The sequence below is a fragment of the Triturus cristatus genome, chromosome 2_1 (assembly GCF_964204655.1).
Source record: "Triturus cristatus chromosome 2_1, aTriCri1.1, whole genome shotgun sequence".
Classification (NCBI taxonomy): Eukaryota; Metazoa; Chordata; class Amphibia; order Caudata; family Salamandridae; genus Triturus; species Triturus cristatus.
The window spans coordinates 196,032,837-196,057,250 of record NC_140581.1 but is presented as its reverse complement, the minus strand read 5'-3'; positions in this window follow the sequence as shown (position 1 = coordinate 196,057,250).

The following is a 24,414-nucleotide window of genomic DNA, read 5'->3' as shown; positions in this document are numbered from 1 at the left end:
GTATCAGGCTTAGCAGGAAATCAACCCAGAAGTAGTGCAACAATTCAGTACGGGCACAGTTAACATATAAAGACGCTCCATATGCATCATACATTCGTTTCCATCCCACACTATGGCTAACGATAGGTTGGCTATTCTTGGTCACTGAGTTCAGAGTCTGAGGCATCGTGCGGGGGTTCACATATATTTCCTCTATAAATATTCCACCCACCCCACACCTGGGACCACTTTTTGGGGCAACCTCTATGCACATATACAGTTTTTTCAACCACCATTACAGAGTCCATGTCCTGGATCCATTGAGCCAGGGTAGGCGACTGCCCCGATCCCCATCGCTGGGCTATATTGCGTTTTGCCAGCATGAGCCCCAGCGTCACCCAGAGCTGTGTCACTCTCTTGTGGTCTGTCTGTTCCCAGATATTGAGGAGACACCTCCGAGGCTCCGGGAGCGTCAGGACTTTGGTCACCTGGGAGAGCATGTGCAATACCCCCTTCCAGTAAAGCGCTATGTCTGGGCACTCCCAGAGGGTGTGAAAGAAAGTACCCACCTGCCCACATTGCCTAAGACATTGTGGGGAGTCCGCCCGCTGCAATTTAAATAAGAGTGTACGGGTGTAATATGTGCGGTGCAGAATTTTAAGTTGGACCAGCCTTAGTTTGGACGATATGCCCACCTCTTTAGGGGAGGAGAGCGCAGACTGCCACTCCGCTTCATCCAAGTCTCCCAGTTCTGCCTCCCATTTACTCTTAAGGGTCAAAAAAGGGTCAGGGCGATTGTTTATTATTTTCCGGTAGGTTAGGGACATCGCTCTTTGGGTTAGGTGTTCCGTGAGGAGCCGGTCTTCTAGTGGCGATGACTCCGGGAGCCGTGTCCCGGGTGGAATCACCGCCTGAAGTGCGTGGCGGATTTGCAAGTACCGGAAATGTTCGGTGTCTGCCAAGTCGTAGTCTGCCTGTAGTTGGGTGAAAGTGACCACCTCTCCCTTCTTCCAGAGGTCACCGACCCTGGAGATGCCAATTAGATCCCACTGGTGGAACCCCTTGGTGGTGCGTAGCACCCCAAGCTGTTTTGTCTCCCAAAGAGGCATAGCCTGGGTAATCCTCCCCGCCCATCCATTAGTCCGCTGTGCCGCAAACCATATCCGGAGGGTATGCGCTGTGGGCCCTGCCGGAACGCGACCTCTCTTGGGGTTGTACAGCGCTCCCACGACCCCCTCTGCCCCCAGCAGCTGCCTATCCATACGATACGCCGGGTCGTCTCCAGGCATATGAAGCCATTGATTTATAACCATAAGTTGCGACGCCCAGTAATACGTTTTGATGTCTGGGAGGGCTATACCGCCATCGTACCACCCACTGGTGAGCTTGTGGAGAGCTATCCGGGGCGCCCCATCCTCCCACAAGAGGCCGGTGACTTCCGCGTTGACGGCCGCGAAATACGTAGGCGCAACCGGGAAAGGGGTATTTTGTAGTACGTATAGGAATCTAGGGAGTGCCAACATTTTGAAAAGAGAAGCCCTCCCCAGCAGTGTCAGGGGCAGGGAGCGCCAGTGTTTGACATCAGTACGAAGCCTTTGTAGGGGCTTCATTAGATTTTCAGCCACAAACTTGTCGTTATCCGCAGTTACATAGATGCTGAGATATTTGAATCCTTCCATGACCACCCGAATATCGCAGCCCCTCGGGAGCCGAGGCGGGGAGCCTCGGAGCATATAGACGATGGATTTCTCCCAGTTGATCTCATAGCCGGACCTCTTCCCGTATGACGCACAAATGTCCAGGAGGCAGGCGATGGAGCGCGCCGGCGAGGCTAGGTACAGCAGTCCATTTGAGGCCCCGGATCACCAGGTCGTGTCGCACCCACGCCGCCAAAGGCTCCAGAGCCAGAGCAAAAAGGAGCGGGGAAAGGGGGCAGCCCTGTCGCGTCCCTCGTCCCAACGGAAAGGCGTCTGAGACGTGCCCGTTTACTACCACTTGTGCAAGTGGCTGGGTGTACAGAAGCCGGATCCATGCGCAAATCTTGGGGCCAAGTCCCAAGTGGCGGAGAACGGCAAAGAGGAAAGGCCATTCCACCCGATCGAACGCCATCCGTGCATCCAATGAAAGGATGGCCGCATCCTCCTCTATCGAGGAGCGGCACGCGATAATCCCGTGGAGACGCCGTATATTCAGAGCTGTGTTTCGGTGAGGCATAAATCCCGACTGGTCCGGGTGTACCAGGGTCGAGAGGTATGGCTGTAATCTTGTCGCCAGCACCTTGGCTAGAATCTTCGCCTCTGCGTTCAACAACGAAATCGGGCGATAAGATGCGCACTCGTGCGCCGGTTTATTAGGTTTCGGGATCGCCACTATCGTAGCCATCCTCTGATCGCGAGGCAGGATCCCGGTCGATAGACTGTCCCTATACATGGCAAGTAAGTGCGGGACCATGAGGGAGGCGTTCTACTTATAGAATTCAACCGGAATTCCGTTTGGCCCCATCGCCTTCCCGGCGCGAAGGGCCAGAATCGCCAGTGTGAGCTCCTCAGCCGTCAGGTCTGCCTCCAGGGCCTCGGCCCCAGAGGGGGTCAGCCGTGGCATCGCAATGTCCCGAAGGAAGGCCTCATTATCTGCAACGGTACAGAAGGCCTCAGGCGTATATATCGTTCTGTAATGGGCCGCCAAGGCCCCCGCTATTTGCCGTGGCTCTGACGTATATTCCCCGGAGTCTAGCCGAATCCGAGCCACCCACCGCGCCGCGCGGTCCCCTTTCTCAAGCCAGGCCAGCAGTTTGCCTGCTTTGTCCCCCAGTTCATAAATCGTATGCTGAGTCGCCACCTGTTTAGCTTGTGCTCCCTCCCAAAGATGGGACCTATATTCCTGCTGCGCCATGCAAACTTTATGTGCCGAATCATCATCTGCTTGTGTTGCATGGATTGCCTCAGCCTCACTCACCCCCCGCTCGAGCTCCAGCACCGCCCGCCACTGGGTTTTCTTGTGATCGGCAATTATGGAGATTGCCTGTCCGCGAAGGACTGTTTTAAAAGCCTCCCAGAGTGTCGTCGGGCTCCTCACAGAATCTTTATTTTCAGTGAAATATTGTTTGGTCATCGCTTTAAGGGCCTTGCTGATTTTAGGGATTTTGAGATAGCCGGGGTGGACTGGGAACACCGTGCGTTTACGCGGGTCAAAGGTCGCAAACGTAATGACCACCGGTGAGTGGTCCGAAATACCCCTGGGTAGGTGCGACACTTCAGTCATTCCCTTGAACCCCGCGGGTGATGTGAAAATGTAATCTATGCGGGAAAGGGTGTTGTGGGCCCCAGAATGAAATGTGTACTGCCTCTCCTCTTGCCTATACGTTCTCCAGGTGTCTACGAGGCCCAGTGCCTCCGTGAATTCTCGCAGAATGGGGGTGGCGCTGCCATGTTCCCTGTATAAAGACCTATCCAGTGTCGGGCCCATGGTTGCATTAAAGTCCCCGCCCATGATAAGCTCCCCTTGTGGTAGCGCCAGCAGGAATTCACCCAATGCCCTAAAGGAGGCCTGGTGTAGTGTCGGGGGGATGTATACGGTCACCAAATTGTACAACTTCCCTTCCCATTGGCAGGTCAGTGCCGCAAAGCGGCCATGCTCCTCCCTACGAGAGTCAACCAGAATCAGGGGAGAACGTTTGTTGACTAATATGCCCACCCCTCTGGACCCCGTCGTGAACTCCGAATGTATCGCCATCTTGAACCCCCATCTGTCTAGTGCTTTTGTGGTTGTGCCCACTAAATGCGTTTCTTGCAGGAGTGCCACCGCTGGTCCTCTACGCTTGAGATACTGCAACACTAGCCCCCGTTTGATCTTGTCCCCTAATCCATTTACGTTCCAGGACAGAACACTGAAAGAAGGACAGTGCTGTTGTGTCTGTCCGTCTCTTAATCTATCGGTGGTCCCCTGGGTTACGCTGTGTGGTGCCGTCGTCATGGATGGATATGGAAAGTGTGCACTGTCGTGCACCCCTCTTGTGGTCCCATACATGCCTAGCCTGCCTAATACACCAATGAGTAGTTGCTGAACCTGAAACAAAACATAAACCAACGTTACCAACATGCCCCTGTCCCCCAACCCCCCTCCCTGCCTCCCTGCCCAGCGGATTTAGAACTACCCGCCACCCCAACTCAGCAGAGTGCTTAGTTCCCATAACTTGCTACTTGCGTATAGGGGGGAAGCCGCTCACAGTCCCGCCGCCGATCCCCGCACCATGTGCTTGTCCCTTCAAGTAACCGACTGTCTGGAGATAGAAGGTCCAGAGTCATCAAGTCCCCTGCCGTTTCCGAGCCCCACCGGGCCGCTCGGTGCACTCCGGCACTGGGCCCCTCACCGTCATCAAGTTCGGTTGTTCCTTCGCAGCGTCAGCTTCGCGGCGTGCCACCCTCCGCTCTCGACTCCTCGACATCCAGGTTCTCGGGGGAGGCGGAATGGCTGCGAGGGGCCCGCTCCGCTCGGCCCTTCGTTCTCGCCGGACGCCACCCCTCCAGCCACTCTGTGGCCTCCGCCGATGATGCAAAGAACCAAGTGCGCCCCTCCGCCTCCACTCGTAGCTTCGCCGGATATAGCATCGCATATTTAAGTTCTCGAGTGCGGAGTTCCGCCTTGACCGCCATGAAGTCTCTCCGTTGCCGCATCACTGTCGCGGTGTAGTCCGGATAGAGGGTGACTGTGCTGTTGTCCACCCGCAGTGGGGGGGCGTACGCGCCGCCTGAAGGATTGCGTCCCGGTCGCGGAAGTTGAAAATTCGGGCCAGGATCGGGCGCGGGGGGGCCCCAGGCCGAGGCCTCCCACTAGGTACCCAGTGTGCCCTCTTTACTGAGAAAAATTTTGAGAGCCCACGTGGCTGCAACTGGTCAGTGATTAGTTTTTCCACAAAGAGGTCCAACGCCGGGCCGCGTTCACTCTCCGGCACCCCAACGACACGCACGTTGTTCCTCCTTGACCTGCCTTCCTGGTCATCCAGCTTGACCAGCAGCTGTTTTTGCACCATTTCCAGAGTTTGTATCCGCTTTTGATGCTCGGCCGTGTCGTGGGTGAGGGTTGCCGTGGTAGCCTCGACCTCGGTCAGTCTAGAATTAATTTTTGCGACGTCTGCTCTAAGAAGCGTAACATCAGTGGAGATCGTGCCGATTGAGGCCTGCATCTGGGTCAACGTGGCCATGACATCCGCCAGGGTAAACTCTTTAGTCTTGTCAGGGGGGGGGATGCAGTCCGATCCTTGAGGAATGCAAACTTTTCAAGCTTCGCCTGTGCTCCCCCGCAGTGGCCTTTTCCCCCCATGCTGTCTGGCGCTCGCTGTGTCAGTACCCCGTCTGCCCAGGCCCGGGGCGATCTGAGGATGGTCCGATACGTGAGCGGGGGGGTCAGGAGATGTCGCCGTATGCCCCGGGGGCACCGATTTGCCACCTATCCGCCGCTCCCCTGGTCTATCCGCCACCACTCTGTAGTCCCCACAGCACTCGGCCTCAGGCCGTGTACCGGCTCCTTACCGGGTCACTCGTTGCTCCTGCCACACTGGCTCCCACCGCGCCCTGTCCTAGGCCTGCTCACGTCGCCGCCGCGAGGCCCCACGGGGCCATGGGGAAGGGCCAGACACCCAGGCCACCCGTTTTTGCCTTGAGAGAGGCTCCGTCGTATCTCTGTCCTCACTGCCAGATGCTTCAAGCGTGGTGAGAGGCAGGGGGACGTCTCACCCCCGGGCCCGCAGCTTTGTTTGCTCCTTCACTTCAGGGCCTCCAGCCGCGGCGCTCCGATGCCGACGCCTCGAGGCCAGGCCACGCCCCCTCCGACTGCTCCCGATCGGCGCCGCCACCACTCGAGGCCCCGGCTCCGCCAATGCTCCCAGGCCGCTCGTCCGCTGCAGGAAGCCCCAAACCGCACCTCGCAAGGGGCCCCCGCCGCCCCACAGCGTCCCGGGTGTGTCGAGGGTGAGTCGCTAGCTTTTTTTGCCGGTATGGGGCAGGATTAATACAGGATCGGTGCGGGTTCGGGCGCCGGGCTCCGGAGCCGCGCTAGAGTGCGGCCATCTTCCTCGGCTGCAGGCCACGCCCCTCCTCTCACTATTTTTAATGTTTATGCTCCCACTACACATGATAAATTGTTCTGGCCCCAAATTCTTTCCCTTCTCATGCAATGTACTGATGAGTATTTGATCCTGGGTGGGGATTGTAATATGGTTGTGGACCCCTTTATTGACAGGAATTCCAGCTCTAGGTTTGTCCCCTCTTCTATATATTCTCAATTCACCTCCACTATTTCTCAGAGAGCCCTTGTAGACTCCTGGAGAATCTGTCATCCCACATTACAAGAATACACTTATTATTCACCTGTTCATTCATCCCAATCCCGAATAGATTACCTCTTTATTTCCAGGACTCTACTTCAACACGTTTCTCATTCAGACATAGGTTCTATTCTCATTTCTGACCATGCCCCAGTTTCCTTAAGTTTGGATCTCCTTCCTCCCCTTAAAGGTACTAGACGCTGGAGATTCAATAATTCTCTTTTATTGGATCCTAAGTTTACACCAGCCTTTCTCAAATTTGCCTCCTTATTTTTTGATGAGAATGAATCCCCTCAGCTATCTCCTCCTCTTGTATGGGATTCTTTAAAGGCTGCCTCTAGGGACTTTATCATATCTTTTGTTGCCCAAAAACGACGTGCGGCTTTTCTTTCGTCTCGGGCACCTAATTTACGTATTAAGAAATTGGAACATCTTTATTATCTATCAAAAAAACAGTCTACTTTAAAGGAACTCATTACCGCCAAAATCTCTTTTAATAAATTTTCTACTGATTCTGCAAATCTATATTTACTCAAATCTAGTGCTAAATTCTATAGTGCTCAAAACAAATCTGGTAATCTTCTTGCTAATTATCTCAGAATCAAAAAAGAACGTACTAAAATTGAATCTATCACTTCTTCATCTAATAATGTACTCCACAAGGATGAAGACATTCTCTTGGAATTCTCTGATTTTTATAAGTCACTATATACTCCTGAATCTTCTCCTCCCGTTTTGGACATTGATCAGTATTTAGCTTCTATACCCCCGCCTACCTCTTTGGATGTAGATTTCTCCTTTCTAGAATCAGACATATGCACTAAAGACATTCACAATGCTATTCAATCACTTAAAAAGGGGAAAGCTCCGGGTCCTGATGGCTTTACTATAGAATTTTACACTCACTTCTCCAGTTTCCTTATTCCCAAATTGCTTCAATTATTTTTGTTTTTTATAGCTTCCCGGAGTTCTGAAGGTTCATTTCAAGAGGCTCTAATTTTTCTTCTTCCTAAAGAAGGTGAAGATCATTCACTATGTAAAAACTACAGACCTATTTCTTTAATCAATTTGGACTATAACATTTTTGCAAAAATTCTTGCGCTTCGTCTGGATAATATTCTACCTCACTTAATCGGTAAAGAACAATGTGGTTTCAATAAAGGTCGCCACCTCTCTGATAATACCCGTCTCTTTTTCAATGTACTTAGTAAATCTCACTCTCATAATTCTTCGTTAGCAGCTGTGGCTTTAGATGCTGAGAAAGCCTTTGACAGGGTCAATTGGCAGTGTATTTTTTCGACTCTTACTTGGTTTGGTTTTGGCCCTAAATTTCTTTCCTATATTTCGCTGCTTTATTCTTTCCCGAGATCATTTATTTTAGCCAGCGGTCTTGTTTCTTCTCCTTTTCCACTTCTCAGAGGTGTCAGGCAAGGCTGTCCTCTTTCTCCCCTTTTATTTATTTTGTCTTTAGAACCCTTCTTATCTAAAATCCGGATGAACAACACTATTACTGGCTTTCCCTATGGTGATAAACATTTAAAACTCTCAGCCTACGCTGACGATATTCTTTTATTTATCTCTAATCCTCAGACCTCTCTACCGGCTTTTCTTTCAGAAGTTTCTTCTTTTTCTTTAGTTTCAGGATACAAACTCAATGTAGATAAATGTGAAATTCTTCCATTAAATAAATATTGTTTCCATGCTGATTTTGTATCTTCTTCTTTTCACTGGAATCCTACTAAGATTAAATATTTAGGCTTATGGTTCACTCCCTCTATTAAAGACACTATATCACTCAATCTTAAGAATCTCCAGTCCACTTTAACCGACTCCACGACGCGTTGGCATCCCTTGTTTTTATCTTGGTGGGGTCGACTAGATTCTATCAAAATGATGTTGGTCCCTATAATTTTATTTTTCTTATCTAATCTTCCTGTTCACATTCCTAAATTCTGGTACACAAAAATGTATACTATTTTATCACGTTTTCTGTGGCAGAACAAAAAACCTAGAATGTCTTTTTCCAAACTTAAACAACCTAAACACTTAGGGGGTGTTAACTTCCCTGATTTTGCGTCTTATCATACTTCCTTCTTTCTTAAGAATTCTTCTTCTTTATTATCTCAGAATTCGACTGATTCGTTGTCTTTGCCTTTGTGGGTAGAAATTGAATCTTCTTTCATTTATCCTCTTTCATTTGATGAATTTGTAACCATATCTAATACCCCTCAAAAATGTTCTCTTCCCATTCTTAAACATACTCATAAAACCTTTCATCCTTTTATGTTCGATGGTTTAAATGACCGAGACCATTTTTTGCAATCTCCGCTTTGGTATAACAATCTTATTAAGATTAAAAATCGAACTCTCTTTTGGAAAGATTGGTTTAATCTTGGCCTTAAATGGACTTATCAGCTTTTTCTTGGTGATTCCTGCATACCCTTTTCTATCTTGCAAACTCGGTACTCCCTTCCCTCTTCATATTTTTCTAAATATATATTATTGGTCCTAGCTGTTCAAAGCTCTTATGACACGCTCAAGACTTCTTCCATACAGATCAGTCCTTCTCCAGTTCCTCTTTCGTTCTTACAATTGAATACTTAAGCTTCTCAAATTTATAACCAATTGAGGCACACTGATCAGATTCGCGACAAATCTGCTGTTGAATCTAGTTGGGAATCTGATTTAAACACTTCCTTTTCCACTTCAGTGTGGGATAAAATTTAGATTAAATTAAAGAAATCTTCTAGGGCAGCAAATACTACCCAAACATTATTTTTCATATATCACAGACTTTTAATCACCCCTGCCAAATTACATCAGATTAATCCTCTCTCTCCTCCTACTTGTTGGTCATGTCCGGCCCATGTTGCAGATCTTAAACATATGTTATTTACCTGTCCATTTATTCATCATTTTTGGACTAGTGTTTGGCAACAAATTAACAAAATATTTCACACACATATCCCTTTTTCTTTTTCTCATATTTTTCTAGGTAGTGTTGCAGAAATTTGGTCTACTTCCACCTCCCTTAATATCCACATCATTGATTTACTTATAGCTGTTGCTTTTCAGCAGATCACTAAATCGTGGAAAAATGCTTTAAAAGTTTCCTTCCAGGCCTGGTGGTATGGTGTTTGTTATAACCACAGACTGGATAGAGCTTATGTTTATCCGATTGCATTAGCCATTAAACGTGATTTATTATGGCTTCCTGTTACTAACTTTCTAGACATGTCTGCTTAATCATTACCGGCGCATACTCCAGCCATAGAAGAAGTTCCTAAACCTCCATGAAGTAAGGTTAATTGCCTATCAATATATTCTGTGCTTATTCTCAAATGTATAATTTTGTTTGTTAGTAGTGAGATACATATGATATACCAGTTATATTTTTGACCAATTTTTTCATTTGTATTATTATTGGATATTTATATCTTTTTGTCTCCCTTCCCCCCCCCCTCTTTTTCTTCTTCCCTTCCTTTTTCTTTTTTTCCTTATTGTATACAGTATACTTTTCCATTTTTGTATTACTTCTTTACATGGAAATGTAGTATTGTTGTATTTATACTTATATTCAATAAATTTCCTTTTCAACTAAAAAAAAAAAAAGATTGTTCATGCGCAGGAAGGGAAACCTTCCTGCACATAAACAATCCTTCCCACAACGCAGGCACTCTTGCACTAGGGTGTATATTGTTGTAGATATGGTGCTGCCCTGCGTGTCGAAAGTGGAAGAGCGCGGCGTTAAGTCAAGAAGGCTAACGCCCTGCTCCGTCACTTTTCTTGTAAATATGCCCCTTAATACTAAAATGTTACCCCATCTTAGGTGTTGAACCACCCTGAAGGCCCCACCGGTGTCTCTTTACACCTGACAGCCAGCAGTCTACGGAGTTCAACCTTCTGCCTTATTGGACCTGCTGCAACTGAGTGCAGTAAAAGGTTTGGCAACATTGAGAGCGTTTATGCTGCTTAACTTTAAAATGTTTACTACATCACCTCATTTTTATACAGGAGAAATGAAACCGACAATTCTTCTGATGAAAGTAATACAGGAAAGAGAAGAGAACCAAGCCTGAATAACTGGCAGAACTTTAATTGAACTGGCAGCATACTTGAAGTTAACACCAGCATTTAATTGGAGGGTTCCGACTGCATTGAAGTGAGTGTTCAAGGGCCGGTATGGAAAGTTAGCGATTCTGCTGCGTTGCATTGACTTCTGCGGATTTCATTTAGTAAGGGTGTCTACTGCTCGGCCTATGAGTACTTTCGGCATTTTATACCTGTGTTTTATTCTGAAAGCTCTGCAGCGAGTAAAGCAGACGCGTCCCAAAACTCTCTAGCAATTGAAGGCACCACATGTGGTAAAGCGTGACATTTGAAATCACTCGCGAGACTGTTGTGCGCTGTATTCAAAAGCGCGAGTCTTTTAATCCCCTTAACATTTACAACACGTAATAAGTGCGGGACAGGTATTTCGGAAGCGTTTACCAGTGGATTTGACTTTTAAAAATATGAGCGCGCACCCCCTGCATTATTTTCAATTACCTGAAAACACTATGAGGACCCGGAACGAGAAGACTGTGAGACCGAGGATGCGCCCAAGGAACGCAGCCGCTCTGCCCATGCTGCGTTGTATCCCTGGTGACGCGCCTCAATGCAGCCCATGGACCGGGCTAAGGTGTTATGATGTTGCCGAGTTTTTCCCTGGATAACGCTTTGCTCTCGGTGTGAGAGTGAATCTACGGTGCCGGGCTGTGGGCTCAATTCATCCTAACAGCTTTATACACCCCGTGAGTAGCATCGTTTTAGTCATCCAGGATGAGCGGTGACAGAGTAAAATAAAAAATTAAAACATGCTCATGGGGGAAGTGCAACTGGTAAACTTTGGCAAGCGCTCAGAACACGCACGCCTGATGCGCACAGCTTTGCATACGTATTTTGAATGCCATGTTTTTTCAGCAGCTGAAATTCTTCCTGTCAAGTATCAAGGCTTTGATACCCAAATCTGAAGTTGTTGATTTAAGGATGTCTATAAATATTTACGTAAAATGTTGAAATCTTACGATTATATCGGTATATGTCAACATTTCTTGCTATTGCTAGTTCTATGGTATTTTGAAATTGTTTGTAATGCCTGTTAGCATATTTCTGATTACTTTTCATGAGTTAATGGTTAATTATTTATGCTATGCGATTAAAATGCCAAGTTAGCATATTTATTGTGCTATGCTGAATTGCTGCCTGCGTGTGTTGGTAATGCCATGTTAGCAAATGTTTGAGTGCTATTCTTGGATTTAGACCGTATAGGGTGTGAGTGTTGCACCTTGTGCGAATGGAACTTTCTTTTACTAGTTGAGGGGGTTATGTTTTTTCTCATATGTTTCATACTTTTCCTTGAGCTGGGGCATAGTTAGTGCATCACAATCTATTCTTACAGTTCCTGTGATGGGCATTTGCATGGCGCCCATACCACACTATTTTTTCAATAAAGAAGGGAGGTGTGTGGTATCTTCATTTCTATGCCATGCATTCTCCCCTTAGTGTTATGTCCCCTGCTGCTCAGCCAGAGTGGCTGTAATGTACATTGTTGAGTGAATACCTACTTTATCTGTAACCTGAGACTCCTAACTTGAGAATATACCTTATCCTGTTTTACCTAAACTACTGACTACCCTGCATCTTCATTTACCACATATGGACTCCTGGGATTTAACAACAGGTCAAAGTAAATGAGAAAAATTATTGACTTCCAAGATTTCGAGTAAAGAAATATCTTCTATGATGGTTCTTGTGGGAAAGTGGATTATTACTTAGGGTGGGTTGTCGACCACCTCAATGAATAATAACACTATTTGCCACGGTGAGCCCCAAAAGTCCCTAAACTAAACTAATCTCAACCCCTGGTATCTATGGCACAGTGCAGACAGTGTTTACTTAGGGCAATGTGTTACGTATTTAACCCCTTCAGCGCGGCGCAGATTACCGCGCTGTGCTGAAGGTTCTATTGCGCGGGCGGGGCCAATACAGAGAGGGTCCGTCATACGCACAGCCCAACCGACGCGCATGACGGAACCGCTCCGTCACTCGCATCGATGTGGTTAAGCACTCCTGAAACAGATATGAAGTTATGACACAAAATAAAAATCATACTCAAATTTAAAAAACATAGTAAAATTCAATAAACAAAAGGACACAAATCCAATAAGGAGAACCAGAGATATGAGTTTTTATTTTTTTTAAATTAAAATAGTGCCAAAAAGCAATACGTGTCAATGAAAGTCTATGGATGTGGTAGACCGGGGCCTAGGTGCCATATGACTCTGACTGTGATGGATCCCAATGTGAGACAGTCTAGTCAAGGATTTTACCTTCAGACTAAGGGGTCTATTATGATGTCCGCCCGCCACCGTAACGGAATGCGGGACCGTCCGCCAGGGGAGGTGGCATCTCCCATTTCCATCATTGTGGAGCTCACAGCACCGCCCGCCACAATGCTGGTAATGCACATTGTGCATTGGCATGCACAAGGTGACAGGCACCGCGCAGTGCCTGCCACCTTGTCCTTGCCAATGCCATGTGCCTGGGGGCCCACTACGGACCCCCAATAGCAAAGACCGCATGCCTTTCCATGGCGGCAATGCCGCCATGGAAATACTGCTTTCCGCCATCATCATAATATGGATGGCAGTGTCTTGCAGACACCGCCACCATATTATGCATGTTTTCTGCCCGGTCGACGAGTCGACTGGCGGAAAAGTGACGGACGGTCTTTCCGTCCGCCGCGGACCCCCCAGACATCCTAATATGGCGGGGGGGTCTTTGAGGTGTGGATGGCGGCGGATCGCCCCCACCGGGCCAGCGGTGACTACCGCCGGCCCGGCGGGGGCGATCCGCCCACCATCCAAATAGGCCCCTAAGTCTGGAAAATAGTCGAAAAAGTCTTCCTGTGGTGCTATCCGTCAGGAGTTTTTCATAGGGAGTTTGTCCTTAAAATGGAGGTTCTTTACTTTCAACAGGACACAGGAACAGGCTGTATCAAATAGGGGCTTCATGATGTTGGATACCTTCTTCCCGTGGGTCGGCTGAGACAGATTTGCTGCTGCAGAGAAGTTTAAGGTGGGACAAACCAGTTTCTTCAGCCAGCGAGATAGTGCCTTTGCCTCATCGGGTCTGATAGTTGATCATGGTCCTCCAGCAACTGGAAGTCAGAATTTTTCTAAGTCCTAAATCTTTGCAGATGTAAGTCCCTTTTTCTTCAGCCCTTTACCTAAGGCTCCCAGACTTCAGGGAGGCTCTTAGGACTTTGGAGCTTGATTCAGCAAAGGCCTTGGGGATGGTGCAGTGTCGGTCCAGTAGTGACTGGGTAATACTGGGAATTCAGGAAAAGTGTTTTCTCAGCTTCTGGTGTCCCTATAGCCACATTGAAGGTGGGTCCACTGACTACTGTAGTCCACTTCTTTGCCCTGGGAACAAGAGGCAGAAGAGGCTCTTCTCAGTTCACAGCAAACAGGGCCAGTCCTCTTCTGCAGGCACAGAAAGGTTTCTGAGGAGGGTTCCTGGGGTGCACTAGCCAGTGGGCGGGGACTCCCTAACAAGTGGGGTAAATGTTCCTAGGGGAATCCCTACCTACTTTTTTTTAACAGTTCCTGTTTGCCCTACTGCAAACTATCCTACAGAGTTCCTTATGCCTAAAATCCAAGTTGGAGGAACCCTTCCTCCCTTGTGCAGAGCCTTTATGTGCATCCAGAGGTTTTGGGGGCAGATTCCCTCCCACTAGGATTGGAGTAAGCCTGGCTAATATAGGCCTGGGGGAAAAAGGCTTGCCTTCTTCTAGGTATCACTTTACATCTACTTGTGAAAGGCTAGGCCCCACTTTGGTCCCTTTCAAGTTTATGATGTTCCTGGGCCACCACATCTGTCCCAACTGAAATGGAAGAAAGATACCACCCCACGCCCAGGCTATTGTTTCTGCTGTAGCAGCATTTTTCACGCCTCATTGTCAAGGAGGCAGTGAGAGGCCAGTTGTCCCAGTTTTATACTAACTAGGCAACTGGGACTCAAGCAGTAAAAGTATAACTTCCTTAAACCTATTATTCCCACATATTTAATAAAATCAAACTTTACCAAGGAATTAGAATTTAAATAAATATGACAAACAGACTTTGAATTACTAGTCAAGCCATTTGTATAAGGGTTATAATCTGTACTTTGACATTTTCCAGGATCCAGACACAGCTCTGCCAATAAAAAAAACATTTAGGGTCTAGATGCTGGAGGAATATGCCAACTTTAATTTCGCACATGTATCACTTTTAAATATGAGCCACCCTACCATGTGGGCAAAGAGTTGTGCTTAGGGATGACATTAATATTTAAAAAAAGGGGTTACCACCAGCACAAATTAGTTATTTTGACAGGTTTGACATCAGATTTTTAGGCTGCTGCACTCAACCTGTATATTGCAGTGCTGAAGCTAGGTTATATAGGTCAACTCTGTGGGTGGCACAATAGGTGCCGCAGTCCACAGACAGCATTTAACTTCCAGGCCCAGAGTACATTTTTTACAACATATTCCAGGGGCATGTGGGCAAGATGAATATGTCAATCAGGGGAAAGCAATTTAACCATATTTAAAGAGAGGGCAAATGCACTTTACTCCTGTCTAAGTCTAGCAAAACAGAAAGGGCAAAAATTGGCGGAAATCACACCTAAGATGATCATTTAATACAGGAGGATCTTGATTTTCTTCAGAATTACAATAAATCTTTTTTAAGTCTAATTAGACATGTTCGTAAAATGGCAATGTCCTCAATTCAATGCCACTGTCATTGGTAGTAAAGGCCTCCAATAAATCTAGAAGAACTAGTAAGCAAGCATTTCCTTTGTCCATGATGCAATATGTGGTAATCAATATTTTCCCATACCTTTTCTTGTTGGCTGTCTAGGTTTCCTACTCTTATAGTTTTCTGAACCTTGATATCGTGCAAGCTTAACCAAGGCAGTCAAGCTCCGTTTTTATTTTGCTTGGAGATCCTACTAGCAGGGGACTGAGAATCTATATGAAGGTCGCAATCAGGAAAATAACCATGAAAAGCTGCTCAGGGAGTGCGAGGATCTCACAATCAGGATAGGTCACTGAGATGCCCATTTTACAAATAAAAGCATTGGTAACTATGTATATGTTCACTGTGTAGCACCAATATACAATAGAGATTTGATATAGAAATAAGCTTTTTTGATTAACACTGTCACTTAAATGTAAAAAAGTAAGGATCGACATCTCCCATAAAACATTGGAGCACTTGTAACAGCTAACAGGAAATGATGTTATGACTTTTTGAATATATGTAATGGGCGTTAACAAGCAGTCTGTTGATTGTGAACAAGGTATTAGGGAATACCAAAAAGCGTAGGTCATCTCGCCTGTATCCCTATTTAATGAAACATAATGGAGAGAAAATAAAATAGAAAAATTGCGAAGTCTGCGGGAGTACGGCCCAATTTGTTTTTCTCGTGTGAGAAGGATTGTGTAAAAGTATTCAGCAGCGTGGTTCTGTCGTGGGGGATCGCACCGATGTTGAGCGCTGATAAAATCCAACGAGGAAGAACCGTTTAGATATATATATATATATATATATTCACTGAAAAAAACATAGGTTTCAGGGCCGTTATAGTTAGCTGGACTTTTCACTCGTACAAAACCATTGAAATTCCCCCGTTATAGTTAGTTCAGCTAACTATAACTCGCGCTCCCGCAATGCACTGCTGATAACGTCACATATTACATCACTCATGACATGGTCAGTGACATCACTCATGACATCACTGATGACATCTCAAATGCCATCACTGATGACATCATCCAGTGAATGTGTGTTTTTCTGAAAATTACATATGTTTTATATATGTATATCTCAAGGTTTATTGAAGAATAAATGGGTATATAAGTATCTAAATGGATGATTTGTTTTTGAAAAATTGATTGTATAACTGACTAAGTGTATCTTAGTGAATACATGGCTTAGTGAGTAATGTTTAAATATGTAAATATCTGTATCAGTCTCTCACTTTGTGTATAAGTGGCTGCATGGGTTGGTGAGTAGCTACATGAGTGTCTATATAGGTTATTAGTTGGTTTTTTGAGTATCAGTATGAGTGTCTGAGTGTCTGTATGGTTCGGTGGGGGTATTACGTAGTGCATAGGTGCATGAATGAGTGACTCACTGTTTGCATGTTTTGAAGACAGCATGTGTGCAGGACTGTATGGGTGGATGAGTGTGTGCATGGGTGTGTTAGTGAGTGAATGGCTGTCTCAATAGTGTCTTTATGAGTAACTATATATGTTTTAAACTAGTATATGTGACTATTGGTGTATTTAAGTGGGTATATGTGAGAGTGAGAGATTGAAAGAGTTCCTGTATGAATAAGTATGTGTTTCTATAAGTGATTGTTTAAAAGACTAAGTATGTGTAAGTTTCTGTAGAAGTAAGTGTGGTGGTGTGTGTATAACTGTATATGCAAGTAAATGGATGTTTGATTCTTTATTAGCATGAGTGACTATGTGTGTGAGTAACTCTATGGATGAGTGGCGTTGTGTAACAGGATGTATAGGTGTATGAGTACATATGATGAGTGAGTACATGTATGAGTGACTGTATAGGACTGTTGGTGAATGAGTGGATGTGTATGTGGATCTTAGAATTACTGAATAGGTTGTAACTGGTATTGGTATGTCCATTGTTTTGAAAATGTTAGTTTCTATTTTTGAATGTGTGTATCAAAGGTTATATTAGGGGGAGAGGAGGTCTGCCACTCTATCACAAGGATGATGTCATCAGTGATGTCATGAGTGATGTCATTTGATATGTCATCAGTGATGTCATGAGTGATGTCGCTGACCATGTCATGAGTGATGTAATATGTGACGTCATCAGCAGTGCATTGCGGTCGCGCGAGTTATAGTTAGCTGAACTAATTATAACGGGGAAATTTCAATGGTTTTGTACGAGTGAAAAGTCCAGCCAACTATAACGCCCCTGAAACCTATGGTTTTTTCAGTGAATTTCTAAGGTTTTTTAAATGCTAATTCCTAACTATAACGTGCCTGAAACCTATGGTTTTTTCAGTGAATTTCAAAGGTTTTTTAAATGCTAATTTCTAACTATGCCTACAGAGTTAGGACATGTGAAGAAAGAAGAAAAAACGCACAGAAAGAAAAAAAATTAATGCAGAAAGAAGCAACAGAAGTCCTCAAAGATGAAGAAAAGTGCAGGAAGAAGGATAACGTGCAGACAGAACAAACAGAAGAGCAGAAAGAAGCCTTGTTGCAAAATCATCCTGTACCCTCAACTTTTTCAGATGGATACTGGTGGTAACTGAGTCTGACTAACCAGTCCTAGAGCCAGTGCTATGTTAAAAGACACTCAGAATACAGTGAAAACACCTACATACACTAGGGAACACTATGCGTTCGGGTCCCCTTGTGATTAGCATGACCTCCTCTGTAAGCCCCTAGTATATAATAGGGCAGGGGATTAAAACTACCTCTTAAAACGCGCCACAGGGCGTGTTTGCACACGTCACCTCAGGCCCCGTCCCCTCCCTTCCCCACTATGTAAACACGCCCTGTGGCCGTTTTAAGTTGGGAGATTAAGTCCCCTTGAATCCTTAGGGTCCCTAGGGTCCAACTAGACCACTAGGTACCTCCAGTAAGCGCCACAGAGCTGCGTTGCAGAAAGATGTAAAAAGGGGCACGGCCTAGACCACCTCTCTGCAACGCAGCGCAGTGGCGCTTACTGGAAGCACCTGGTGGGCTAGTTGGCCCCCAGGGTCCCTCAGGATTGAAGGGGAATTATTTCCCCAACTAAAAATGCGCCACAGGGCGTGTTTGCACACGTTAACTCAGGCCCCGTCCCCTCCCTTCACCACTGTGTAAACACGCCCTGTGGCCATTTTTAGTTGGGAGATTAAGTTCATTTGAATCCTGAGGGTCCCTAGGGTCCAACTAGCCCACTAGGTACCTCCAGTAAGTGCCACAGAGCTGCGTTGCAGAGAGGTGTAAAAAGTGGCACACCTGGACCACCTCTCTGCAACGCAGCTCAGTGGCGCTTACTGGAAGCACCTGGTCGGCTAGTTGGCCCCCAGGGTCCCTCAGGATTGAAGGGGAATTATTTCTCCAACTTAAAACGCGCCATAGGGCGTGTTTGCAAACGTCACCTCAGGACCCGTCCCCTCCCTTCCCCACTGTGTAAACACGCCCTGTGGCCGTTTTTTAAGTTGGGAGATTAAGTCCCCTTGAATGCTGAGGGTCCCTGGGGGCAAAATAGCCCACTAGGTACGTCCAGTAAGCGCCATTGCAGAGAGGTGTAAAAAGGGGCACGGCCTGCACCACCTCTCTGCAACACAGAGCAGTGGCGCTTACTGGAAGCACCTGGTGGGCTAGTTGGCCCCCAGGGTCCCTCAGGATTGAAAGGGAATTATTTTCCCAACTTAAAACACGCCACAGGGAGTGTTTGCACACGTCACCTCAGGCCCCGTCCCCTCCCTTCACCACTGTGTAAACGCGCCCTGTGGCCGTTCTAAGTTGAGAGATTAAGTCCCCTTGAATCCTAAGGGTCCCTAGGGTCAAACTAGCCCACTAGGTACCTCCAGTAAGCGCCACAGAGCTGCGTTGCATGGAGGTGTAAAAAGGGGCATGGCCTTATCTTATCTTATGCTATATTTATAGAGCGCACTGACACCAAAGGTTTCCTGGCGCTATGATTGAGATTGGAGGTGGGAGTCATAGTTTACATGAGTTTTGAGAAGAGCCATGTTTTTAGGCTCTTTCGGAAGCTTAGTAGGGTACCAGAAGTTTTAATGTGAAGAGGGAGGGAGTTCCATAATTTGGGTGCCAAGTAGCTGAATCTACAGCCGCCCAGTTTTTTTAGTTTGGCCGTCGGCGTGGTGAGAAGATGAAGATGGGCAGAGCGGAGGTTACGAACCGGACAGTGAGGGTTCAGAAGGGATTCTAAAAAGGCAGGGCCCTTGGACTGCCGGGCCTTGTATACCAGGCAGCCAATTTTAAAAGCAGCTCGCTGTTCGATAGGCAACCAGTGCAGCTTGGCCAGGAGAGGCCTGGCGGATTGCCATTTGGGAGTTTTGCAGATAAGTCTAGCTGCCTGGTTCTGCACCAGCTGGAGACGATGGAGGAGGGACTTGGGTAGCCCCCAGTAGATTGAATTAGAAAAATCCAGGCGGGAGAGGACGAGGGAGATGACAATTTCGCTGCTTTATTCTTTCCCGAGATCATTTATTTTAGCCAGCGGTCTTGTTTCTTCTCCTTTTCCACTTCTCAGAGGTGTCAGGCAAGGCTGTCCTCTTTCTCCCCTTTTATTTATTTTGTCTTTAGAACCCTTCTTATCTAAAATCCGGATGAACAACACTATTACTGGCTTTCCCTATGGTGATAAACATTTAAAACTCTCAGCCTACGCTGACGATATTCTTTTATTTATCTCTAATCCTCAGACCTCTCTACCGGCTTTTCTTTCAGAAGTTTCTTCTTTTTCTTTAGTTTCAGGATACAAACTCAATGTAGATAAATGTGAAATTCTTCCATTAAATAAATATTGTTTCCATGCTGATTTTGTATCTTCTTCTTTTCACTGGAATCCTACTAAGATTAAATATTTAGGCTTATGGTTCACTCCCTCTATTAAAGACACTATATCACTCAATCTTAAGAATCTCCAGTCCACTTTAACCGACTCCACGACGCGTTGGCATCCCTTGTTTTTATCTTGGTGGGGTCGACTAGATTCTATCAAAATGATGTTGGTCCCTATAATTTTATTTTTCTTATCTAATCTTCCTGTTCACATTCCTAAATTCTGGTACACAAAAATGTATACTATTTTATCACGTTTTCTGTGGCAGAACAAAAAACCTAGAATGTCTTTTTCCAAACTTAAACAACCTAAACACTTAGGGGGTGTTAACTTCCCTGATTTTGCGTCTTATCATACTTCCTTCTTTCTTAAGAATTCTTCTTCTTTATTATCTCAGAATTCGACTGATTCGTTGTCTTTGCCTTTGTGGGTAGAAATTGAATCTTCTTTCATTTATCCTCTTTCATTTGATGAATTTGTAACCATATCTAATACCCCTCAAAAATGTTCTCTTCCCATTCTTAAACATACTCATAAAACCTTTCATCCTTTTATGTTCGATGGTTTAAATGACCGAGACCATTTTTTGCAATCTCCGCTTTGGTATAACAATCTTATTAAGATTAAAAATCGAACTCTCTTTTGGAAAGATTGGTTTAATCTTGGCCTTAAATGGACTTATCAGCTTTTTCTTGGTGATTCCTGCATACCCTTTTCTATCTTGCAAACTCGGTACTCCCTTCCCTCTTCATATTTTTCTAAATATATATTATTGGTCCTAGCTGTTCAAAGCTCTTATGACACGCTCAAGACTTCTTCCATACAGATCAGTCCTTCTCCAGTTCCTCTTTCGTTCTTACAATTGAATACTTAAGCTTCTCAAATTTATAACCAATTGAGGCACACTGATCAGATTCGCGACAAATCTGCTGTTGAATCTAGTTGGGAATCTGATTTAAACACTTCCTTTTCCACTTCAGTGTGGGATAAAATTTAGATTAAATTAAAGAAATCTTCTAGGGCAGCAAATACTACCCAAACATTATTTTTCATATATCACAGACTTTTAATCACCCCTGCCAAATTACATCAGATTAATCCTCTCTCTCCTCCTACTTGTTGGTCATGTCCGGCCCATGTTGCAGATCTTAAACATATGTTATTTACCTGTCCATTTATTCATCATTTTTGGACTAGTGTTTGGCAACAAATTAACAAAATATTTCACACACATATCCCTTTTTCTTTTTCTCATATTTTTCTAGGTAGTGTTGCAGAAATTTGGTCTACTTCCACCTCCCTTAATATCCACATCATTGATTTACTTATAGCTGTTGCTTTTCAGCAGATCACTAAATCGTGGAAAAATGCTTTAAAAGTTTCCTTCCAGGCCTGGTGGTATGGTGTTTGTTATAACCACAGACTGGATAGAGCTTATGTTTATCCGATTGCATTAGCCATTAAACGTGATTTATTATGGCTTCCTGTTACTAACTTTCTAGACATGTCTGCTTAATCATTACCGGCGCATACTCCAGCCATAGAAGAAGTTCCTAAACCTCCATGAAGTAAGGTTAATTGCCTATCAATATATTCTGTGCTTATTCTCAAATGTATAATTTTGTTTGTTAGTAGTGAGATACATATGATATACCAGTTATATTTTTGACCAATTTTTTCATTTGTATTATTATTGGATATTTATATCTTTTTGTCTCCCTTCCCCCCCCCCTCTTTTTCTTCTTCCCTTCCTTTTTCTTTTTTTCCTTATTGTATACAGTATACTTTTCCATTTTTGTATTACTTCTTTACATGGAAATGTAGTATTGTTGTATTTATACTTATATTCAATAAATTTCCTTTTCAACTAAAAAAAAAAAAAGATTGTTCATGCGCAGGAAGGGAAACCTTCCTGCACATAAACAATCCTTCCCACAACGCAGGCACTCTTGCACTAGGGTGTATATTGTTGTAGATATGGTGCTGCCCTGCGTGTCGAAAGTGGAAGAGCGCGGCGTTAAGTCAAGAAGGCTAACGCCCTGCTCCGTCACTTTTCTTGTAAATATGCCCCTTAATACTAAAATGTTACCCCATCTTAGGTGTTGAACCACCCTGAAGGCCCCACCGGTGTCTCTTTACACCTGACAGCCAGCAGTCTACGGAGTTCAACCTTCTGCCTTATTGGACCTGCTGCAACTGAGTGCAGTAAAAGGTTTGGCAACATTGAGAGCGTTTATGCTGCTTAACTTTAAAATGTTTACTACATCACCTCATTTTTATACAGGAGAAATGAAACCGACAATTCTTCTGATGAAAGTAATACAGGAAAGAGAAGAGAACCAAGCCTGAATAACTGGCAGAACTTTAATTGAACTGGCAGCATACTTGAAGTTAACACCAGCATTTAATTGGAGGGTTCCGACTGCATTGAAGTGAGTGTTCAAGGGCCGGTATGGAAAGTTAGCGATTCTGCTGCGTTGCATTGACTTCTGCGGATTTCATTTAGTAAGGGTGTCTACTGCTCGGCCTATGAGTACTTTCGGCATTTTATACCTGTGTTTTATTCTGAAAGCTCTGCAGCGAGTAAAGCAGACGCGTCCCAAAACTCTCTAGCAATTGAAGGCACCACATGTGGTAAAGCGTGACATTTGAAATCACTCGCGAGACTGTTGTGCGCTGTATTCAAAAGCGCGAGTCTTTTAATCCCCTTAACATTTACAACACGTAATAAGTGCGGGACAGGTATTTCGGAAGCGTTTACCAGTGGATTTGACTTTTAAAAATATGAGCGCGCACCCCCTGCATTATTTTCAATTACCTGAAAACACTATGAGGACCCGGAACGAGAAGACTGTGAGACCGAGGATGCGCCCAAGGAACGCAGCCGCTCTGCCCATGCTGCGTTGTATCCCTGGTGACGCGCCTCAATGCAGCCCATGGACCGGGCTAAGGTGTTATGATGTTGCCGAGTTTTTCCCTGGATAACGCTTTGCTCTCGGTGTGAGAGTGAATCTACGGTGCCGGGCTGTGGGCTCAATTCATCCTAACAGCTTTATACACCCCGTGAGTAGCATCGTTTTAGTCATCCAGGATGAGCGGTGACAGAGTAAAATAAAAAATTAAAACATGCTCATGGGGGAAGTGCAACTGGTAAACTTTGGCAAGCGCTCAGAACACGCACGCCTGATGCGCACAGCTTTGCATACGTATTTTGAATGCCATGTTTTTTCAGCAGCTGAAATTCTTCCTGTCAAGTATCAAGGCTTTGATACCCAAATCTGAAGTTGTTGATTTAAGGATGTCTATAAATATTTACGTAAAATGTTGAAATCTTACGATTATATCGGTATATGTCAACATTTCTTGCTATTGCTAGTTCTATGGTATTTTGAAATTGTTTGTAATGCCTGTTAGCATATTTCTGATTACTTTTCATGAGTTAATGGTTAATTATTTATGCTATGCGATTAAAATGCCAAGTTAGCATATTTATTGTGCTATGCTGAATTGCTGCCTGCGTGTGTTGGTAATGCCATGTTAGCAAATGTTTGAGTGCTATTCTTGGATTTAGACCGTATAGGGTGTGAGTGTTGCACCTTGTGCGAATGGAACTTTCTTTTACTAGTTGAGGGGGTTATGTTTTTTCTCATATGTTTCATACTTTTCCTTGAGCTGGGGCATAGTTAGTGCATCACAATCTATTCTTACAGTTCCTGTGATGGGCATTTGCATGGCGCCCATACCACACTATTTTTTCAATAAAGAAGGGAGGTGTGTGGTATCTTCATTTCTATGCCATGCATTCTCCCCTTAGTGTTATGTCCCCTGCTGCTCAGCCAGAGTGGCTGTAATGTACATTGTTGAGTGAATACCTACTTTATCTGTAACCTGAGACTCCTAACTTGAGAATATACCTTATCCTGTTTTACCTAAACTACTGACTACCCTGCATCTTCATTTACCACATATGGACTCCTGGGATTTAACAACAGGTCAAAGTAAATGAGAAAAATTATTGACTTCCAAGATTTCGAGTAAAGAAATATCTTCTATGATGGTTCTTGTGGGAAAGTGGATTATTACTTAGGGTGGGTTGTCGACCACCTCAATGAATAATAACACTATTTGCCACGGTGAGCCCCAAAAGTCCCTAAACTAAACTAATCTCAACCCCTGGTATCTATGGCACAGTGCAGACAGTGTTTACTTAGGGCAATGTGTTACGTATTTAACCCCTTCAGCGCGGCGCAGATTACCGCGCTGTGCTGAAGGTTCTATTGCGCGGGCGGGGCCAATACAGAGAGGGTCCGTCATACGCACAGCCCAACCGACGCGCATGACGGAACCGCTCCGTCACTCGCATCGATGTGGTTAAGCACTCCTGAAACAGATATGAAGTTATGACACAAAATAAAAATCATACTCAAATTTAAAAAACATAGTAAAATTCAATAAACAAAA